Source organism: Cnephaeus nilssonii (assembly GCF_951640355.1).
Source record: "Cnephaeus nilssonii genome assembly, chromosome: X".
Classification (NCBI taxonomy): domain Eukaryota; kingdom Metazoa; phylum Chordata; class Mammalia; order Chiroptera; family Vespertilionidae; genus Cnephaeus; species Cnephaeus nilssonii.
In genome coordinates, this window is record NC_137071.1 from 28,338,090 (window position 1) to 28,358,794 (window position 20,705).

Below are 20,705 nucleotides of genomic sequence, written 5' to 3' on the forward strand. Positions count from 1 at the left end.
GTTTCTACCCCCACAGGGCCACTGTATATTCCAGCTCGCTGTATTAAACCCTACCATGACATGGCACAGACCAATCCTCTTCCATAAATGAAGAATCTGAGCCTGGGAACTCCGCAGCACTGAATCAGGCACCTTCCCCGGACCCCAGATGGCCCCTGGAATAACCTGGGGAATGAAGAAGCTGACGGCAGAGGTTGAGCAATTATTGGAGTGTACTCACACTCCACACATTCCCGATAACTAACCTTGCTCTTGTTTTTCTTATAGTATGTAAAATCGGAACTGGAGCAGTAAATGTGTTTCATGGACCCTGACATTCTAAAGCAGAAAGTTCACCACCTCCCTCTGTCTTTTACATTCAGAAAAACGAAAAAGGGAAGATGTTGGAGAGCACAAGAAATTTGGTTAGAAAGTTTGTAAGGAGGACATTCTGAGAAAAGGGAAGTGTGTGGAAGGCCGCCTGCCTTGTTTATTGAAATTCCAACTTAGGAGAGTTCCAAAGGCAGTGCCCTAATTATTCCTTGACCTTTCCAAACAAGTCTGTGAACATGCAGACCCCCAGGTGTTTACTGGAATCCTTATACTTAATCTTTGGATGTCCTTGCTTAAAGGACACTACAAAAACATGTGTCCTCCAAATATTACTTACCCTACTGATTGTATATAAAGATAAACTTTATCTCAAACTGCTGTTACAATAAAAGCCTAACAAGGCAGGCGATCGAGGCTGTCCGGTTTCTTTAGCCAGGCAGTCCTTTAGCCCTCTCTTTCATAGCAAACATTGTGTTGGAGTAATCCATTCATCCATCTTTCAATGTTTGTTGGTCAGTCCTGGCAGAGGAAGGCAAAGGGGGAGGAAAAGGGGTATGGCATCTGCAATACTCTCAACATTAAATATATTTTTTTAAAAGGAAAGAGAAATCTGGTTCACTCTCCTGCAGCTCTAAACTTAGCTAGTTTGAATTGAAACAGGGAATTCTCAGATGGCATTACTAAAGGATAATTTGTACCGAAGACATCTACTGGAGACATATCAGTGATTAATAAATATTTCCCACTACTAATTACGACCAGATATGTGCTCTTAGAGGCAGAAATCCATATATTCTATCAATGAGTCCTAAATAATGCTGACATTATGACTATTTACATGTCAGATTGATTAAAACTCATAGGAAAACTGTATGTTCCTATTAAATAATCAGAAATGGTGTTGGGATATACTTTTTAAAACTTAAGTTGTTAACTTAAAACCTAAAAAAATGCATCTACCCCAAGCTCAGTTTGGGAATGAGCTGAAAACTAACAGTCACAACCAAAACATGGCAGGTTTCTGACCAAAGCAGAAAATCGCCTCTTGCTTCTAGAACTGCATGCACCACAGCACATAGCATGGTGCTGGAAGGACTTTAGTGACTGTATAACCTGCCCTTAGGAAGTATCTCAAAATCATTGTTCTAAAATGTAACAGCAAAAGAGATTTTAAAATCATGTTCTACTGCTTCCAAATAATAGAATTTCAAGAGCAAAAGTAATTTCAAATATATCCTTGTGATTGGAGAAAATAAAGATGCATAATCCATAGATTTATATGATATCATTCATACTAGTATGTTTGTTTTAATTATGCAAGACCAGAAACTTATTTCTACTTTAATACTACTTTAAACCCTCACATGAATGTGGACAATACCATTCATTCACTATTAATCACTACACTGAATATGACCTGATGCCATCCTCGGAAAATATTCAGATTAATATTTAAAAACAGGGTAAGTAGAGATATGAGGTGCTCTCCACCAGTATTGCAAACCACCAAAGCTTATTGTAAAACCCAAAGAAAGTAAGCCAACTGATAAAATAAAACCAGATGATATCTCAAAATATTTCAAACCTTCTCTTCTTTGCTAGTGGTCTCATGATATATAGTCTGAGAAATTTACTCTAGTTTCCCAAAGAACAAGAATAGAAGAAGAAAAAGTGTTTATCACATTTCCTTATTATATAAACTCCAAGTTGCAATACACAGAACCCCAAATATTATATGACTGTAAGTTTCCTCTGTCATCCAAGCAAACAAATGCACTTAGGAAAAAAAGTGCACTGATACCTCAGTAATCCATCCTTATCAAAATCTCTCAGCTGTTGTATTGCATTTCTTATCCAGTTTTTTCTTTCTACACTAACTATTCCTAGAGGGAAAATTTTCCTAATTAAAATATATGCCTACACTGGAGGCCATGGGGGGATAAGTTACCAAGGAGACAAAACTGAATCTCACATCACCCTGCTTGGCCCCGGAGGATGGCTGGTTAGCCAGAGACGGGTAAGATTCCTCAAGGGAGGAACAACCTAAGACAGGCACAGTCACAGAGGGGCCATCAGGAGAGGATTTGGGGGTCAACAGAGGTGGGGCACAGATCCTCACCCCCCCCAACATTGCAGGGGCCTGAATCCTAGCCCCTTCTGAGGGAGGTCTCCTGCCCCCATGGCTGCTTCATGCTTCCCATGCCCAGCTGAGATCAGGACCCAGGTGACCGACAGAGACTTGGCCGACAGCAGCTGCCCTCTCATTCCAACAAGAATTGTTTGAGTTGTCTTGTACCCATGGTGTGGGGAATTGGGTTTATGATATCTAAATCCAGCCTACCACCAGGAATGCTCAGGACCTACTCAAGAAGGCAAATAATCCTTTCCACTAATATTTACAGGGTAAAATAAGATTGTTGTCAGAGTAATAAATTTGACAGTAAAATAGTAGTCAAGTTTTCAGGCAAATTTAAATAGGCTAGTTGAAACAAGCGAATATTCTAGAAAAATTAATTGTACTTTAGGACAAAAAGGTGTTCCTAAAGTGTTAACTAAAATTTTTATTGGTAGTTCATCTCATGATAAAAATGCGTACCATGTAATGAACCTAAAACAGTAATATTATAGTGCTAAAAATTAAAATTTAAAAGCCATCAAGACAACATTATAAAATTTTCAAAAGTATCCTAATATTTAAATCAAAAAGGGGGGGGTAGTAGAAGAATATCATGTAAGGAAAAATATCCTGTAAGTAATTACATCTAGAAAATTAATACTTTAGAAAATTAATTGTAAGGCTAAAAGCAAGACACCCATGAAAAACACACAAGGTGTCAAAACAAGCCAGAGGAAAATCATTTGGGCAAAAAATGAAATAGGATCCCAAGTCAAATTTATAGAAAATATTCCTTTATTAACTTTTGGTCAAGAATATGTTTGTATATTTTCAGAAAACAATTCCGAGACCATGTGGATTCCAGCAACAGAGAGGAATCGACAGGACTACTCCAGCCATCAAGACAGAAGAGAAGCAGTCCAGAGATGGAAGACGCTGATGTCGCCTTGCCATACTAGCAGTTAACAGCTGTGCATCACTACAGGTTGCCCAGGACCAAACCAGAGAGGGTCAGACCAGCATTACCACCATTTGTCCACCATCCAGAACTGAAATGTCATGGCTGACATGTACACATAAGGAACTGTGTGACATTGAAATTGGGTCTCAAAAGAACTGTTGACCCAGAAAGAAACTCACTACAGACTGATTCATTTGCCTGTCAGCATAACCATTATTGCTTCTCTCATTTTTGGTTCTTATAAGTGTATTTCTAATAGCACATGATCTCACTCATCTAGAGGAAATAATGAACAACATAGACTAATAAACAAGAACAGACCCAGAAACAAGGAGGAATGGATCAGACTGTCGGGCCTCAGAGGGAGGGGAGGGGAGGGTGGGGGTAAAGGGGAGAGATCAACCAAAGGACTTGTGTGCAAGCATATGAGCCTAACCAGCGGTTAAGGACAACAGGGGGGGTGGGGGCATGTGTGGGGAGGGGTGTGGGCTGGAAATGGGGGGATGAGGACAAATATGTGATACCTTAATCAATAAAGAAATTTAAAAAATAAAATAAAATAAAATATACGCCTACACAACTTCCAAAAAAGATATTAATGTTGATATTTTAATATAATATCCTATAGTATTTTGCATAAATAAATTAAATTAAGCTGTTTAAAATGAATGTTCAGAGTAGCAGCTAGTATTATTGGTAATTAGAATCCTAAACACAAGACACAATAAAGTTTCTAATATAGTTCTGCCAAACAAATAAAAAAACCCAAAAAACAGCATTCTTCTTTTTACTGGCATAAAAACAGAAATATAGATTAATGGAACAGAATAGAGAGTCCATAAATAAACCCATGCATTTCTAGTCAGTTAATATTTGACAAAGGAGGCAAAAACATACAATGGGGGTAAAGATAGAATCCTCTCTAATAAAATGGTAATATGCAAGTTAACCATCACTCCACTACATAAACCACGCCCACCAGCCAAAGCCACGCCCACCAGCCAATCAGGGCGAGTATGCAAATTAACCCTATCCAAGATGGCTACAGCCACAGAGAGCAAGGTTTCCCAGGTAACAGAGCAAGCCAAGCTTTCCATAGCCGTTGCAGGCCTAAGCCTCCACTCAAGCTACAAAGTTTCAATTTATAGAAGGTAAACAAATTCAAACAAATGGCGGCAGAATGGAGCTTGAGAGAGCAGGCCAGGGCTGCCGCCGGCAACAGGGGAAGCAAAGCTTTCTGCACACCCTGGCCGGGCTCACCCGCTTAAGGCTACAAAGTTTCAATTATAACCCCAACACAAATGGCTGTGGGCCTCGGAGGGAGCCCCAGGCTTGGCTCCGCTCCAGGCTACAAAGTTTCAATTGTAGAAGGAAAATAAATTCCAGATACCAGGGCCTCCGCTTGTGTTGCCAAGGGGCGTGGCCCACCTGCAAACCACCACAGGCCCCTCGCTCAGGCCGCCCCATGCCCCAAGGGAACCCCACCCTGATCCGGGACACCCTTCAGGGCAAACCAGCTGGCCCCCACCCGTGCACTAGGCCTCTATCCTATCTAATAAAAGAGTAATATACAGATTGATCATCACTGCAACACACAATATAGCTGCCCCCATGTGGTCAAAGATCCTGCCCCCATGTGGACACAAGATGGCCAGCAGGAGAGGGCAGTTGGGAGGCACCTGGCCTGCAAGGGAGGGCAGTTGAGAGGGACCAAGCCTGCAAGGGAGGGCAGTTGGAGGTGATCAACCCTGCAGGAGAGGGCAGTTAGGGGTGACTAGGCTGGCAGAGGAGGGAAGTTGGGGGCAAACAGGCTGGCAGGGGAGCAGTTAAGCATCAACCAGGCTGGCAGCGGAGTGGTTAGGGGGTGATCAGGCTGGCAGGCAGAAGCGGTTAGGGGCAATCAGGAAGGCAGGCAGGCAAGCAGTTGGGAGCCAGCAGTCCTGGATTGTCAGAGGGATGTGCGACTGCCCATTTAGGCCCGATCCCACCAGGATGGGGCCTAAACGGGCAGTCGGACATCCCTCCAGGAGTCCCAGATTGGAGAGGGTACAGGCTGGGCTGAGGGACAACCCCCCGCCATGCACGAATTTCGTGCACCGGGCTTCTAGCATTTAATAAATGTTGTTGGGAGAATTGGACATATATATATGCACAAAAAGGAAATTATTGTAGTTTTACAAAATACACAAGAATAAACTTAAAATGGATTAAAGACTTAAATGTTAAACTCAAAACTGACCCTGAAGTAATATTTTCATGGAAGAATAAACCCCCTTTATAAGGTATTAATAAATAAATAAGTATAAGTAAAAACAATATCTTGCTTTATGTTGTAAAGTATATATTTTATATGTGAAAAACACAGTAAAATATACACATTATTTTAGTGTTCAATACTAAAATTTTTTTTTGCTTCTTTCCCTATAATATGTTATTTTGTGCAACAATTTTGGGTATTTGAAACACTTTACCTTTATTACTTCATCGAGTATTCACAGTAGCCTTTCAAGATAGGCAGGGATGGCACATATTCCCATCTCCTTTTTTATAGATGATTAAACTAATATAGAGAGCTATGATTTGACTGTGTTCACACAACCAAACCCATAGCTCTATGTTCTTTCTGTGAGATCAGGGTCTTTGAAATGATTTAAGGGCATTTAAAAAAATAAATTATATTTGGGTTTTGCTTTCAGAGTTGAAGGAAAGAGACTGGTGACTAAGACTCATAAAAATCTGACCCTTTCTCCAATCAAGTCAGATTTGAGTCTGCTCTGAGGCAGGCTAGAATGATCCCAGAGATCTTGATCTATACTGCATCCTCCAATTCCCTATAAAGTGAAATTGAAATGCTAGTTTAAATTGGAAACAATCTTAAGTTTCCAAGAGTTGGCATCTTGAATAACTCTAGATTTCAGATTATCCTCTGGATCTTCCCCAGACTGAACCAGAAATGGACTACTAAAAAGGATAAAGAGGAAAGCAACTATTCCATAGGCATTTTTAAAAAATATTTAGATCCAGAAGGAAAACGTATGTGTGTGTGATAGAGACATGCTGAATACAAAGGGCTGAAATAAATGAGTAATCATTAACATAAAATAATAGAACATTTTAATAAAAATTAATATTTTTTCTTAAACATTAACTTACCAGACACTGAATAACTGCACAAATTAATAATCGTAACACAAATAAACCTATTTTTCTTGTTCTCCAAAAGCAAAATATTTCCTCTTGCACACACCAAACAAGTCAGTCCAAGACTTAGCAATCGGCTGCTAAAATATTCGCTGCTAGTATTAGTGGAGAGGAATGGTGTGCCTACGCATAAGGCATGTAAGTGAAATGAATGCAACAAGATTATAGTAATCAGTCATTAGGTAACGTTGTAGTTCATGATTTTTTTTCTTTATTGATTAAGGAATCACATATGTGTCCTTATCCCCTACCTTCCCTTTGAGGTTTGAGCATCTGATCTGTCTCTGGATCTGTTTTTGTTCATCAGTTTATGTTGTTCATTATAATCCACAAATAAGTGAGATCATGTGATTTTTATCTTTCTCCAACTGACTTATTTCACTTAGCATAATGCTTTCCAGCTCCATCCATGCTGTTGCAAATGGTAGGAGTTTCTTCCTTTTTACAGCAGCATAGTATTACATTGTGTAGATGTACCACAGTTTTTTAATCCACTCATCTGCTAATGGGCACTTAGGCTGTTTCCAAATCTTAGCTATGGTGAATTGTGCTGCTATGAATATAAGGGTGCATATATCCTTTCTGATTGGTGTTTCTAGTTTAGCAAAAAATTTTTGAAGACAAAAATCTGGTTTTACTATGCTGTATACCTGAAACTAATACAAAATAATACTGAATGTAAACTGTAATTGAAAAATACAAAACACATTTTTAAAAGAAAAGGAAATTTTTACACAGATACACACACAGGAAATACCATGTGAAGATACTGGAAGAACACCATCTATAAACCAAGGAGAGAGGCCTCAAAAGAAACCAACCCTGTCAACACTTTACTCTCGGACTTGTAGCCTCCAAAATTTTGAGGTAATAATTTTCTGTTCATTAAGACAGAAAATATCCGGTTTTATGAATCTTTGCAATGTGCCAACTTTCCCCAAGCCTAGTATAGTGTTTTATGAACACTCAAGATATATTTTGAAATTTAAATGTAAAGAAGCCTCAAGCCAGTCAATTATCATGCTTAAAGAAAAACGAGGGTGGTAGAAGTGCTGACTTGTCAAATCATCCTTGACCCTCCCCCCTAAAACATTTGATCATGGTAACTTAAAGTTATTGAACCTGTGTTTTATAGTTTCTTTTCTGTAAAATTCATAGGGTTGTTGTGAAGATTAAATAGTACTGTATGTAAATATTTAGTATACTTCCTGGAACATAAATTCTAACCTATGTTAGTTATAATTACTGTTTTTAAAAATTAGTCAGGAGGCAACTGTGGTTTAGTGAAAAAAAGATTGAACTTAGACTTCATAGACCTGGTTTTGAATCCTGGTTCTCTCACTTAGTTCTGTGGCCACATGTGAGTCACTAAACCTATCTTATCCTTGATTTTCTCATTTTAAAAAATGGGGTAATAAGATATGCAGGGAAGTCATGAAAATTAAAATAGATATCCTATGTTACAGATATTATTTTTAAAGTTTTAACAAATATTTTATTGATTTTTTTATAGGGAGAGAGAAAGGGAGAGGGAGAAACATCAATGTGAGAGCAGAACATTGATTGGCTCCCAGACACCCTCCCATCCCCCACTGGGGATTGAGCCTGCAACCTGGGCATGTGCCATGACTGGGAATTGAATTGGCAACCTCTTGGCCTGTGGGATGATACTCAACCAACTGAGCCACACCAGCCAGGGATAGATATCTTGCTATGATTAAGAAAATGCTTGGCATATGTTAAGTATTTAATATGTGTTAGTTCTTTTCTACTCCATTTCCTTACTCATATCCCAGAGTACCTTGTAGAAGAATCGTAAGTACTGGAGAGCATCCCCTGAACTGTTTGAAGTTGAAATTGTGGAATAGATGACCATGTTACATTTTGTTATCCATGACCACAATGCTAACTCCAAGCCATAAGGATAGAATCCTGAGAACTATAGGGCGATAATTCTCATTCCTCCATTGTGACTGCAGTGCTGATTAACAAAGAGCAGTATCAACAAATGCTTAAGAAAAAAAACATAACCTACTAGGCAAAAGCTATCATACTTTGTGGGAAGGACAATTAAGACTGATGAAATAAAGTGGGGGTTTTGGCCATTTTGAGTAAGGGAGTTGAAATGGTTATAACTTATTTAGAGTTTCAAAAAACTTTGACAAGTTTCCACATTAAAGGCTTTTATAATTTGGATCACCATGAAGTTAGAGAAAGTGTCCGTTATTGAACAGATATCTCTAAAATTTCTTCCAAACCAACATTTGATGTTGGCCTTCCTGAAAATGAACTGCCAATCTTACAAGGACAATCTGCATGGAGATCTCCCAAGGCTGGATGAGTGGGTAGAACTCAGCAGATAAGTTTCAATGAGCTGTTATTTGTTAGAAAACAGGCTTCAAAGAATAACCTTGGCATTTAATATAGGACACAGAGTGGAAAGATAGCAAAAAACAAGAGCGCCTTTGATTCTTCAAATATGAAGCAAATATAAAGTATAATATGAAAAAAAGGATACAGAATCTTAAAGTTGATTATCATAGAATTTTAGCTGCTATCTAGTCTGCTCTCCCACCTAAAAATGTCACTCCTGTCTCATCCTAGCCACTTGTGGAATACCTCCAGTTTTGAGTGTATCCCCTCACTAGAACAATCTATTTCATTATTTGCTCCTACTGTTAGAAAATAAATGTATTACATTGAGCTGAAATTTGCCTCTGATAATCACCAACATTTTTTTGGTTCTTCCTTTTTTAACCATGCAAAATAAACATAGCCCTTCTTCTACTTAAATTCCCTACACATGCTTTAAGTCACCTATCATGTACAATATATGCATACATTTCCCTGCTCCTGTTAAATGTAGAATCTAGTGGGGAAGCAGACATTAAAAAAAATAACCACCCAGGGTTTTTTAAGATGGTGGTGGAGTAGGTGGGCTTTTCTCGTAAGTCCTCCCAGAACTAACCTGGAAATAAAATTAAATTGGGGAACATTCACCCTGAACTACTAACTGAAGACTAGCTGAAAAGGAGCCTTTTAAACAAGGAAAGGCAGAAATCACCATGAGACTGGTAGAAAGAATTCGGTCCCAAGAGGTACTGGTCCTGCTCCCACAGCAGGCAGGTTGAGGTTGCAGACAGATTTCTCAGTTGGAGGAGGAGGTATTCTCCCTGATAGAAGTGAGCCCTGGAACCCAGGCTGAGCTCCCCACACCAGAATGCCAGAGCCAGGAAGAACTGCTATATGGTATCTAGTGATGAAAGGCAGTTGGGTTTCTATCTGGCAGAGAGAGACAAAGCAATTCTTTTAAAGGACCAGATCATAGGATTTTCGTTTGCAGCCACTCACCCTGGGCTTCAGTGAAGGTAAGGCAGTGCAGGCTAGCATAGCCTGAGGAGAGTCTGGGATGGGAGGCATTGGAGAAAGACTTGGGGGAGTGGCTGCTAGGATACTTATATTCAGTCATCCCCTTACCTAATACCACAGCATCTTGACCCCTGCTGAGTAGACAGCCAGCGCCAGAGGCTTAGCCTACACATCTGAGCAGTCTCAGGAGGCCTCAGTAACTGGCTATGGGATGGGGCCATTCCACCTACTTTACTAGGAACCTGACTGGTGCTTTCCCCTAACAGGACAGATGATAAAAACTCCTGGCTTCCCGCATACCCCACTGGACTGCCTGTGAAGGGCTCCACCATGCAGAGGACAGTAAAATATTCTGGGATAGACCTTGATAGATGGCTCTGGAACAGTGGAACAACCACCATCTTCCCTGAAGTCTGAACAGTACCACCTCTTCATGGGAGACTCACAGGTTCCATCCTCTCTATTCCACCAAAAGCCTTTTAACAAACAACCTTTTCAGTGACTAAGTCTGACAGATGGTTGGCAAGTGGAGGCAGATGGAAGCTGACCCCAAGGTGCTTTGGAACATTTACTGATCTGCCCCTGAGCCACATGCTGCTAATAAGCCAGTCTTGGAGCACAGCTTGGCCCCTCTCATGCCCAGCCAAACCAAGCCCAGTTGAGGCAGCCACAAACTGTAGACCACTTGAAGGTTCAAAAAGGTTGCCAAGAGTCAAACATAGACAGATTCTGACATTAGCTATCACCCAAGTACCTCCCAGAAGGCCTGGAACTGGCATACAAAACAGTCAGTATCAGTCAATGTAAGATTAGGATCCAAAGGGAGATCTCAGCAGGCACTAAACTGCCAAGAGATCTCAATTTTGTGTTTTGTTTCTTCACTTTGATTTTTGTGTGTTTTTTCTTCTCCATCATTTTTTAATTTCTTATCACTTTATTATTTTTCTCTTTTTTCATGTTTCTGATTTTTCTTTTTCCTTTTCTTACTCTATTTTAAATTTCTCTCTCTTCTTTTCCATTATATTTTCTTCTTTCTCTTATTTTTTCCTTTTAATAATTTTCTTTCTTTTTTTCTTTTATATCATTTTCCTTTTCCTATTCTTTATTCTTATTTTTTTCTCTTCCTATTTTTCTTTTATATTCTTTTTTCTTCCCCCTTTTTTTCTTCTCATATTCTTCTTTTTATTTTCTTTTACTATTCCTGTTCTCTTTTCTCTTTCCTAATTCTCTTTTCTTTTTGTGGTTGTTTCAGATGCTGTTGTTGGGTTCTTTTGTAGGTTTTTTGTTTCATTTTGTTTTGTTCTGTCAACATCTGTACAACAGCTCACATGCTGTGGTAGGGGTTGAGCCTCCTAGCCTGAGGGCAGATCCCACCCATGAATGGGACAACAACAATGAAGACTCAGTTATAACAGGATAACCCACAAAACCCACACAAGGGACATTCCTAGAACACCCAGATCAGGCAATCAAGAAGACTGAAATGCTGGGACACACAAGACACTTTCTACATAAGGCCATCCCATGGATACTGGGAATCATAGCAGATCTATCTAATTTATATAAACAAACACAAAGAAACAGCTAAAATGGGGAGACAAAGAAAAAAAACCCAAATGAAAGAAAAGGAGGAATCACCAGAAAAAATACCTAAATGAAATGGAGGCAAACAATTTACCAGATATATAAATCAAAGTAATGGTTATAATAATGCTCAAGGAACTTACTGAGAACTGCAAGTAACTTAATGAGAATTACAAGGAACATAGTGGGAACAACATCAGCATGAAAAAAGACATAGTATCCATGAATAAGAACCAGTCAGAAATTAATACCATTCTGACATCAAGAATGCACAGGAAGCCCTAGCTGGTTTGGCTCAGTGGATAGAGCGTTGGCCTGCAAACTGAAAGTTCCCGGGTTCGATTCCAGTCAAAAGCACATGCCTGGGTTGCAGGCTCGATCTCCAGTAGGGGATGTGCAAGAGGCAGTCAATCAATGATTCTCTCTCATCATTGATGTTTCTATCTCTCTCTCCCTCTCTCTTCCTCACTGAAATCAATAAAAATATATTAAAAAGAATGCACAGGAAGGCCCTGGAAAATTTTTCTGAGTGGTTAGAGCTTCAGCCCATGGACTAAAGGGCTGCAGATTTGATCCTAGTCAAGGGTGCATAGCACGGTTGCAGGCTCAATCCTTGGTCCCAGTCAGGGGTACTTTTAGGAGGCAACAAATTGAAGTGTCTCTATCACATCAATGTTTCTCTCTCTGTGTTTCCCCCCTCCCTTCCACTCTCTCTGAAAAAAAATGAATAGAAAACATATCCTTGGGTGAGAATTAACAACAACAAGAAAAGAATACACAGAAAAGGCATTTATCTGAAAACATTCTTGCTGGGAGGAGCTCCCTGGGGTTTGACTTTGAAAGATATCCTGGAGCATGGAGAACCATTAATCATTTCAAATGTGAACCTGATAGTGGAAAGACCTCAAGGACTCAAAGATGGCTGCAGCTGCTCAAAAAAATGGCAGTGGAATAGACAGACGTGTCCTGAGCCTTGTCCCGGAGCAGATAGAAAGAACAGCTGAGGGTAACATGGGGAGTGTGTTTTGGTGAGTTAAGGGACAGCTATGCTCCAGGAGAAGGTGAAGGACTGCTGGACGGGGCTCCCCTGACCGGGCAGCCCCCACTGTTGCTGGGTTCCCACCCAGAGCCACCGGCTCGGATGCGGAGACCACGCCATCTTGAAGGGGAAAGTAGATGTTATTGGAAGCCTGAAAATCTACAACTATGGCACCCACCGAACAGCTGCTAACCCCAGAACACCCGCCCCCAATTGGCGCAAACACGCGGATTCAGAGGAGCTCTACACTCCACCACGGAAAGGTCAGATTTCACCTGGGATAAGGTGAGGTCTCTGGTCCCAGCAGGACAGAAAAATGCGCATACGGCAGGAGCTGGAGACCGAGGGAAGTCTGCGCCTAGAAAAATCCGTGGCTGTTGGGGCTGGCATGACCCATGAATGTGGAAGGGGGTGCTCAGAGCTGCTAACAGAAGGGATCTCTAAAAAGCAACCGATTTTGATCTGACACAAAAGGACAGCCTAAAAATTTTAAAAGTGTGCCGGCTGCTTAGACACAAGGGGGGAAAAAATGACTGCACAGACTTGTGCGCAGCCCCGGAGTTCGCACACTTATGCCTTTTCCTCTTTAAATCCTTGCTTCTGATTACTAAGCCCAATACATAGGATCACCCAATTGGGGACACCCTAAGAGACTGCAGGGGAAAGTTGTTTTTCTGGAACCTGGGGATCAGAGCGGGGAATAACCATCAGAGAACGAGTTCTGGGGCAACCCACTCCCACAAACCGGTATTGAGTGCAACAGGGAAAGCAGGATCTAAGCACAAGCTAGGGAGGACCTATAGACCCAGAGGTCAATCCAGAAACACTGCCACCCAGGGGTTGAATCAGAAAATGACTCTTGTGTAAACACAAATAAAGGAATACAAGAGATTAAGACACACTGCTTGCTTAAAAATCAGGACTGCCTTACAACACTGAGGAGCAGTGGAACGCAGGGAACTGTAATACTGTCCTGACTGGGAAACAGGCATGCCAAACAGAAAAATAGAGGGAGTGAATGACCTTCACTACTGCACATTTTTTATTTTATTTTTTTTCATCTTTTACTTAAGAAACTATTTTTTTCTTTTTTCCTCACTCGATTTTACCCTTTTAATTATTACATTTTTATTTTCAATCAGTATTATTACTACTACTATTTTACCTTTTTTTAAAAAAAGTGTAATTTTATTTTCTCTTTATTTTACTTTCGGATTAGTGTTCTACATTCTATTTTCATCTTTCCTTCAGCATCATTTTACTCTATCTCAACTCTACCTTTATGCCATCACTCTCTTCCTAATGTTTCCCCTTTTGTTGTCCTGTTTCTCTTACCCTTTTCCTGCTTTAGATTTTCCCTATTCTTTCTTTTTACCCCCTGTTAAAATTTCACCCTACTTATATATCTAATTTCCAATCCCCTGCTCCAAGTCCATACACACCTCTATCTTCTTTGTCTTCACTATCCAAAATATTGTTTTTCTCTCTGTTCTTTTGTTGTTGTTTGCTTGAATGTTGATTATATTGATTTTTTATGCTTGTTTGTGAGACTGTTTTGCTTATTCTTTTGTTTTGTATTGTTTTGTTTTGTTTGTTTATTTTGATTTTGTTTGTTTTTTGCTTCTGTTTTCCCTCACCTCGCTTGATATTAGTTGTTGTTTGTAGTTTGTATTCATCTCCAGGTACTTTTTGCTGACATTTGTTGGAATTAGTGGCTGTTCTATTGGAGTTTTCTCCCCACATATATAGTTTGTTCCCCTTTTCTTTCTTATTCTCTTTCTTTTCCCTCTTACTTTTTTTTCCTTTTCCCAATTTCATTTTTGTACTCCTTTCTTTTTTTCTCTCTCTTCTTCTTTCTCTCCTATCCTCTAATTTGCCTTTCTCTGGTGGTCACCTTTATTTGGGATTATTAATATTGTGAATACATTTCTGTTCAGTGCTTTGTTCATTGTACCTGGTTGTGTTGAATTTTGTGCCTTTAAATCAATGCAGGAGAGAGAGAACTACATAACCAGACACCCACAGAAGAGAGACCATAGGGAGACAAAGAAACAGCCCACATATGAAAGAAAAGCAGGCATCACCAGAAAAGGAAGTAAACAAAATGGAGGCAAGCAACCTGTCAGAGAAAGAATTCAGAGAAATGGTCATAAGGTGGATGAAAAGAATGGAAGACAAATTAGACAATATGAGTAAGAACCAAGAGGAAATGAAGAAGAACCAAGAAGAAATGAAAAATGACATCGCTGCTGTAAAGAAATCAATAGAAAGCATCAAGAGTAGACTAGAAGTAGCAGAGGACCACATCAGTGAGCTATAAGACAAGGTAGGAAAAAATACCAAGTAGAGCAGCTTCTAGAAAAAAAAAAAAAACAGGAGGAGAGCCTAAGGGAACTTTGGGACAACATGAAATGAAACAACATCCGCTTAATGGCGGTTCAAGAAAGAGATGAAACTGAGCAAGGAATAAAAACCTGTTTGAAGAAATAATGACAGAAAACTTCCCTGATATAGGGAAGAAAAAACACACAAATCCAAGAAGCTCACAGAGCCCCAAGCAAAGTGAACCCCAAAAGACCAAAGCCAAGGCACATTATAATTAAATTGGCAAAACCAACGACAAAGTAAGAATCTTAAAAGTGGCCAGAGAGAAACAGAAAGTTACCTACAAAGGAACCCCCATCAGACTAGTGACTGATTTCTCAACAGAAACTCATCAAGCCAGAAGGGAATGGAATGAAATATACAAAGTCATGCAAAGGAAGGGTCTGAATCCAAGAATACTGTACCCAGCAAGGCTATCAATCAGAATTGAAGGTGAAATCAGGATCTTCACAGATAAAAAAGGACTAAGGGAATTTATTACCACCAAATCAGCAATGCAAGAAATGCTAAAGGGTCTTCTGTAAAAAAAAGAAATAGGAAGCAAAGAATGAACACAGGGGTAAAGAATAAAAACGGCGACAAATAAGTACCTATCAATAATAACTTTAAATGTAAATAGATTAAATGCCACAATTGAAAGACAAAAGAAAACAAGACCCATGTATCTGCTGTCTACAAAAAACCCACCTCAGAAAAAAAGATGCACACAGACTGAGGGTGAAGGGATGGAAAAAGGTTTTTCAGGCGAATGGAAATGGAAAAAAAGCAGGGGTAGCAATACTTTTATCTGACAAATTAGATCTCAAAGTGAAGGACATAACAAGAGATATGGAAGGTCACTTCATAATACTAAAGGGAGCAGTCCAACAAGAAAAAATAACTCTGGTAAACATATATGCACCCAACACTGGAGCACCCAAATACATTAAAAAAACTTCTGGATGATATCAAGGGAGAGATTGACAGCAATACAATCAGAGTAGGAGACTTTAATACCCCACTATCACCATTGGACAAATCCTCTAAACAAAAAATCAACAAAGAAACATCAATCCTAAATACTCCTTAGACCAGATAGAATTAATTGACATCTTCAGAACATTTCACCCCAAAGCCACAGAATATACATTCTTCTCAAGTGCACATGGGTCACTTTCAAAGATAGACCATATGTTGGGTCATAGGCAAAGTCTCTTCAAATTCAAGAAGATAGAAATCATATTAAGCATCTTCTCAGATCACAATGGCATACAACTGGAAATCAAGTACAATAAAAATAATCCAAAGAAATCAAACACATGGAGACTAAACAGCATGCTATTAAACAATGACTGAGTTACCAGAGAGTTCAAGGAAGAAATAAAAAACATCATGGAAACAAATGACGATGAAAACACAACAATCCAAAATCTGTGGGACACAGCGAAAGCAGTCTTGAGAGGGAAGTTCATAGCTCTACAAGCCTACTGCAAAAAACAAGAAACAATGGTAATAAATTACCTAACCCTACAACTCAAAGAGTTAGAAAGAGAGCAACAAGAAAATCCCAGTGTAAGCAGAAGGAAGGAAATCCTAAAGATCAGGGCAGAGATAAACAACATAGAGACCAAACAAACAATACAAAAGATCAACAAAACCAAGAGCTGGTTCTTTGAAAGGATAAACAAGATTGATGTACCTCCAGCCAGGCTCAACAAGAAGCAAAGAGAGAGGAACCAAATAAACAAAATCAGAAATGAAAGAGGTGAAATAACAACAGACCCCTCCAAAATACAAAGGATTGTTAAAAAATACTATGAACAACTCTATTCCAACAAACTGGACAACCTGGAGGAAATGGACATATTCCTAGAAAAATATAACCTTCCAAAACACAATCAGGAAGAATCTAATAACTATGGAAGAAATTGGAGCAGTCATCAAAAAGCTTCCAGCAAACAAAATACCAGGGCGAGACGGCTTCACAGGAGAGTTTTACCAAACATTCAAGGAAGAACTAAAACCTATCCTCCTCAGACTATTCCAGAAAATTCAAGAAGAAGGAACACTTCCAAGCTCTTTCTATAACTATGGAAGAAATTGGAGCAGTCAGCAAAAAGCTTCCAGCAAACAAAATACCAGGGCAAGACGGCTTCACAGGAGAGTTTTACCAAACATTCAAAGAAGAACTAAAACGTATCCTCTTCAGACTATTCCAGAAAATTCAAGAAGAAGGAACACTTTCAAGCTCTTTCTATGAAGCCAGCATCACCCTAATACCAAAACCAGATAAAGACAACACAATGAAAGAGAATTACAAGCCAATATCCCTCATGAGCATAGATGCCAAAATCCTCAACAAAACTCTAACAAATCAGATCCAACAGTACATCAGAAAGATCATACAACATGACCAAGTAGGGTTTATCCCAGGAATGCAAGGATGGTACTATATCCACAAATCAATAATCATGATACATCACATAAACAAATTGAGAGATAAAAATCACATAATCATATCAATTGATGCAGAAAAAGCATTTGACAAAATCCAACACCCTTTCTTGATAAAAACTCTCAGCAAGGTGGGAATGGAAGGATCATACCTCAACATAATAAAAGCCATATATGATAAACCCACAGCCAACATCATACTCAATGGGCAAAAACTAAAACCATTTCCCTTAAGAACAGGAACAAGACAGGGATGCCCACTCTCACCCCTCCTGTTCGACATAGTATTGGAAGTATTAGCCATTGCAATTAGACAAGAAGAAGAAATAAAAGGCATCAAAATTGGAAAAGAAGAATTAAAGTCCTTATTTGCAAATGACATGATATTGTACATAAAAACCTGAAAGACTCCATCAAAAAACGAATAGACTTAATAAATGAATTCGGCAATGTAGCAGGATACAAAATTAACGCCAATAAGTCTATAGCATTTCTATACACCAATAGTGAACTTACAGAAACAGACTCTAAAAAAGCAATCCTATTTACCATCGTACCAAAAAAATTAAGATACCTAGGAATAAGCTTAACTAGGAGGTATAAGACCTATACATGGAAAACTACAGGACACTGGAAAAAGAGATAGAGGAAGACATAAACAGATGGAAGAACATACTGTGTTCATGGATTGGTAGAGTCAACATCATTAAAATGTCCAAACTACCCAAAGCAATCTATAGATTCAATGCACTCCCCATTAAAATACAAACGGCATATTTCACAGACCTAGATAGAACTCTCCAAAAATTCATCTGGAATAAAAAAAGACTCCGAATAGCCGCTGCAATCCTGAGAAAGAAGAACAAAGTAGGTCGATCTCAATACCAGATTTCAAGCTGTATTACAAAGCCACTGTTCTCAAAACAGCCTGGTACTGGCACAAGAACAGACATATAGACCAATGAAATAGAATAGAGAACACAGAAATCGACCCAAACCACTATGCTTAATTAATATTTGACAAAGGAGGCATGGACATACAATGGAGTCAAGACAGTCTCTTCAACAAATGGTGTTGGGGAAATTGGACAGATACATGCAAAAAAAAATGAAACTAGACCACCAACTTACACCATACACAAAAATAAACTCAAAATGGATACAGGACTTAAACATAAGACGGGAAACCATAAAAATACTAGAGGAATCCATAGGCAGAGAAATATCAGATATATGCCGAAGGAATTTCTTCACTGATACTGCTCCTAGGGCAATGGAAGCTAAAGAGAAAATAAACAAATGGGACTATAGCAAAATAAAAAGCTTTTTCACAGCAAAGGAAACCATCAACAAAACAAAAAGAAAGCCCACTGTATGGGAGAACATATTTGCAAATGTTATCACTGATAAAGGCTTAATCTCCAACATCTACAGGCAACTTTTACAACTTAATAAAAGGAAGAGAAATGATCCAATAAATAAATGGGCAACGGACCTAAATAGAATCTTTTCGAAAGAAGACAGAAGGAAGGCCAAGAGACACATGAAAACATGCTCAAAGTCACTAATTATCGGAGAGATGTAAATCAAAACGACAATGCGGTACCATCTCACACCTGTCAGAATGGCAATCTTCAACAAATCAACAAACGATATGTGCTGGTGAGGATGTGGAGAAAAAGGAACCCTCGTGCACTGCTGGTGGGAATGCAGACTAGTGCAGCCACTGTGGAGAACAGTATGGAGTTTCCACAAAAAACTAAAAATGGAGCTCCCATTTGACCCAGTAATCCCACTTCTAGGAATATATCCCAAGAAACTAGAAACACGAATCAGAAAGGTTATATGCACCCCTATGTTCATAGCAGCACAGTTCACCATAGCTAAGATGTGGAAACAACCTAAATGCCCATCAGAATATGAGTGGATTAGAAAACTATGGTACATCTACACAATGGAATACTACGCTGCTATAAAAAAGAAGGAATTCTTACCATTTTCAGCAGCATGGATGGACCTGGAGAGCATTATGTTAAGTAAAATAAGCCAGGCAATGAAAGAAAAATACCACATGATCTCACTCCTTTATGGAGAATAAAGAACATTATAACCTGATGAATAAAAAGATAGATACAGAGGCAGTAAAGCAACGAACAGACTGTCAAATTACAGCGGGAAGGCTGGGGAGTGTTGGGGAGGGAGCGAAATAGATCAACCAAAGGACTTGTATGCATGCATATAAGCACACCAATGGACACAAGACACTGGCGGGGGCGTGGGATGAGGGCAAGCGACAGGGGGTAGGGGAGGCTGGGGGAAGGTCAATAGGGGAAAAAGAAGATATATGTACTAATATATGTAATACTTTAAACAATAAAAAAAATATTAAATAGGAAAAAAAGTGTCTGCAGCGTGCCTGGAGGCTCTGTCTGCTTACTCCCAAAACCAGGCCAGATTTTCAGCTAAACTGTGGATCATTCAGTTGGAAAAAAACAGTTTAAGTGTAGCTGATCTGAAGTATTGTAGGCTGGAAAAGGGGCAAAAAGACAGGAGGAGATGCAGGGAGGGTGAGCGAGCTTCTGTACCTCCAAGGTGGGCATGGGGGAGGTGGATGTAAAATGTGGCAGTGGAATGCCCACCCCCTGGTACTATGGTGTCTGGGCCTCATACAGGGATCCCCAATCCAGAGCAACAGAGAAGGGACGGGGAGCCTGCATAACAAGAGCCAGTGGGAATCAGTGTGGATTCGGTCCAACTGGGAGTCTCAGACAGAACCAGTCTAGGCAAAGGGCAACATCCTTGTTAAAACACCAGCCTGGGAAGGTCTGTACCTATGGGAGGGATCATGCACCATAGATTGGGGCCAGCAGAGGTGTCTGATTGGTACACCTAGCAGTGAATCCGAGGAGCCCTTTATTCTCTGGAAGAACTTTGGGCAGAGATCCAGAAGGGGAATGGACAGTGGTTCCTCCCCGGCCTGCCACACCTGGGGTGACTCTGTGGCTCAAAGGGCGTCTGCGGAGTGAGTGGGGACCCTCCGGCAGGCGGGGCCCCTTGGACCGGCCTGCGGGGATTGGGCCCAAAATGGCTCTCCTACATCCCCCAAGGGCTCCTAGATTGTGAGAGGGTGGTTCTTGGGTGATGCACTCCGGAATCGGGCTCCCTCCTCTCTGGTTCCAGGGTGTATCACCTAAGAAGTCACCACAGATCGGCAGCTCCTGCATTGAGCGTCTGCCCCCTGGTGGTCATTGCACATCATAGCTACTGGTCAGACAGTTGGACAGTCACTTAGCCTTTTATACATA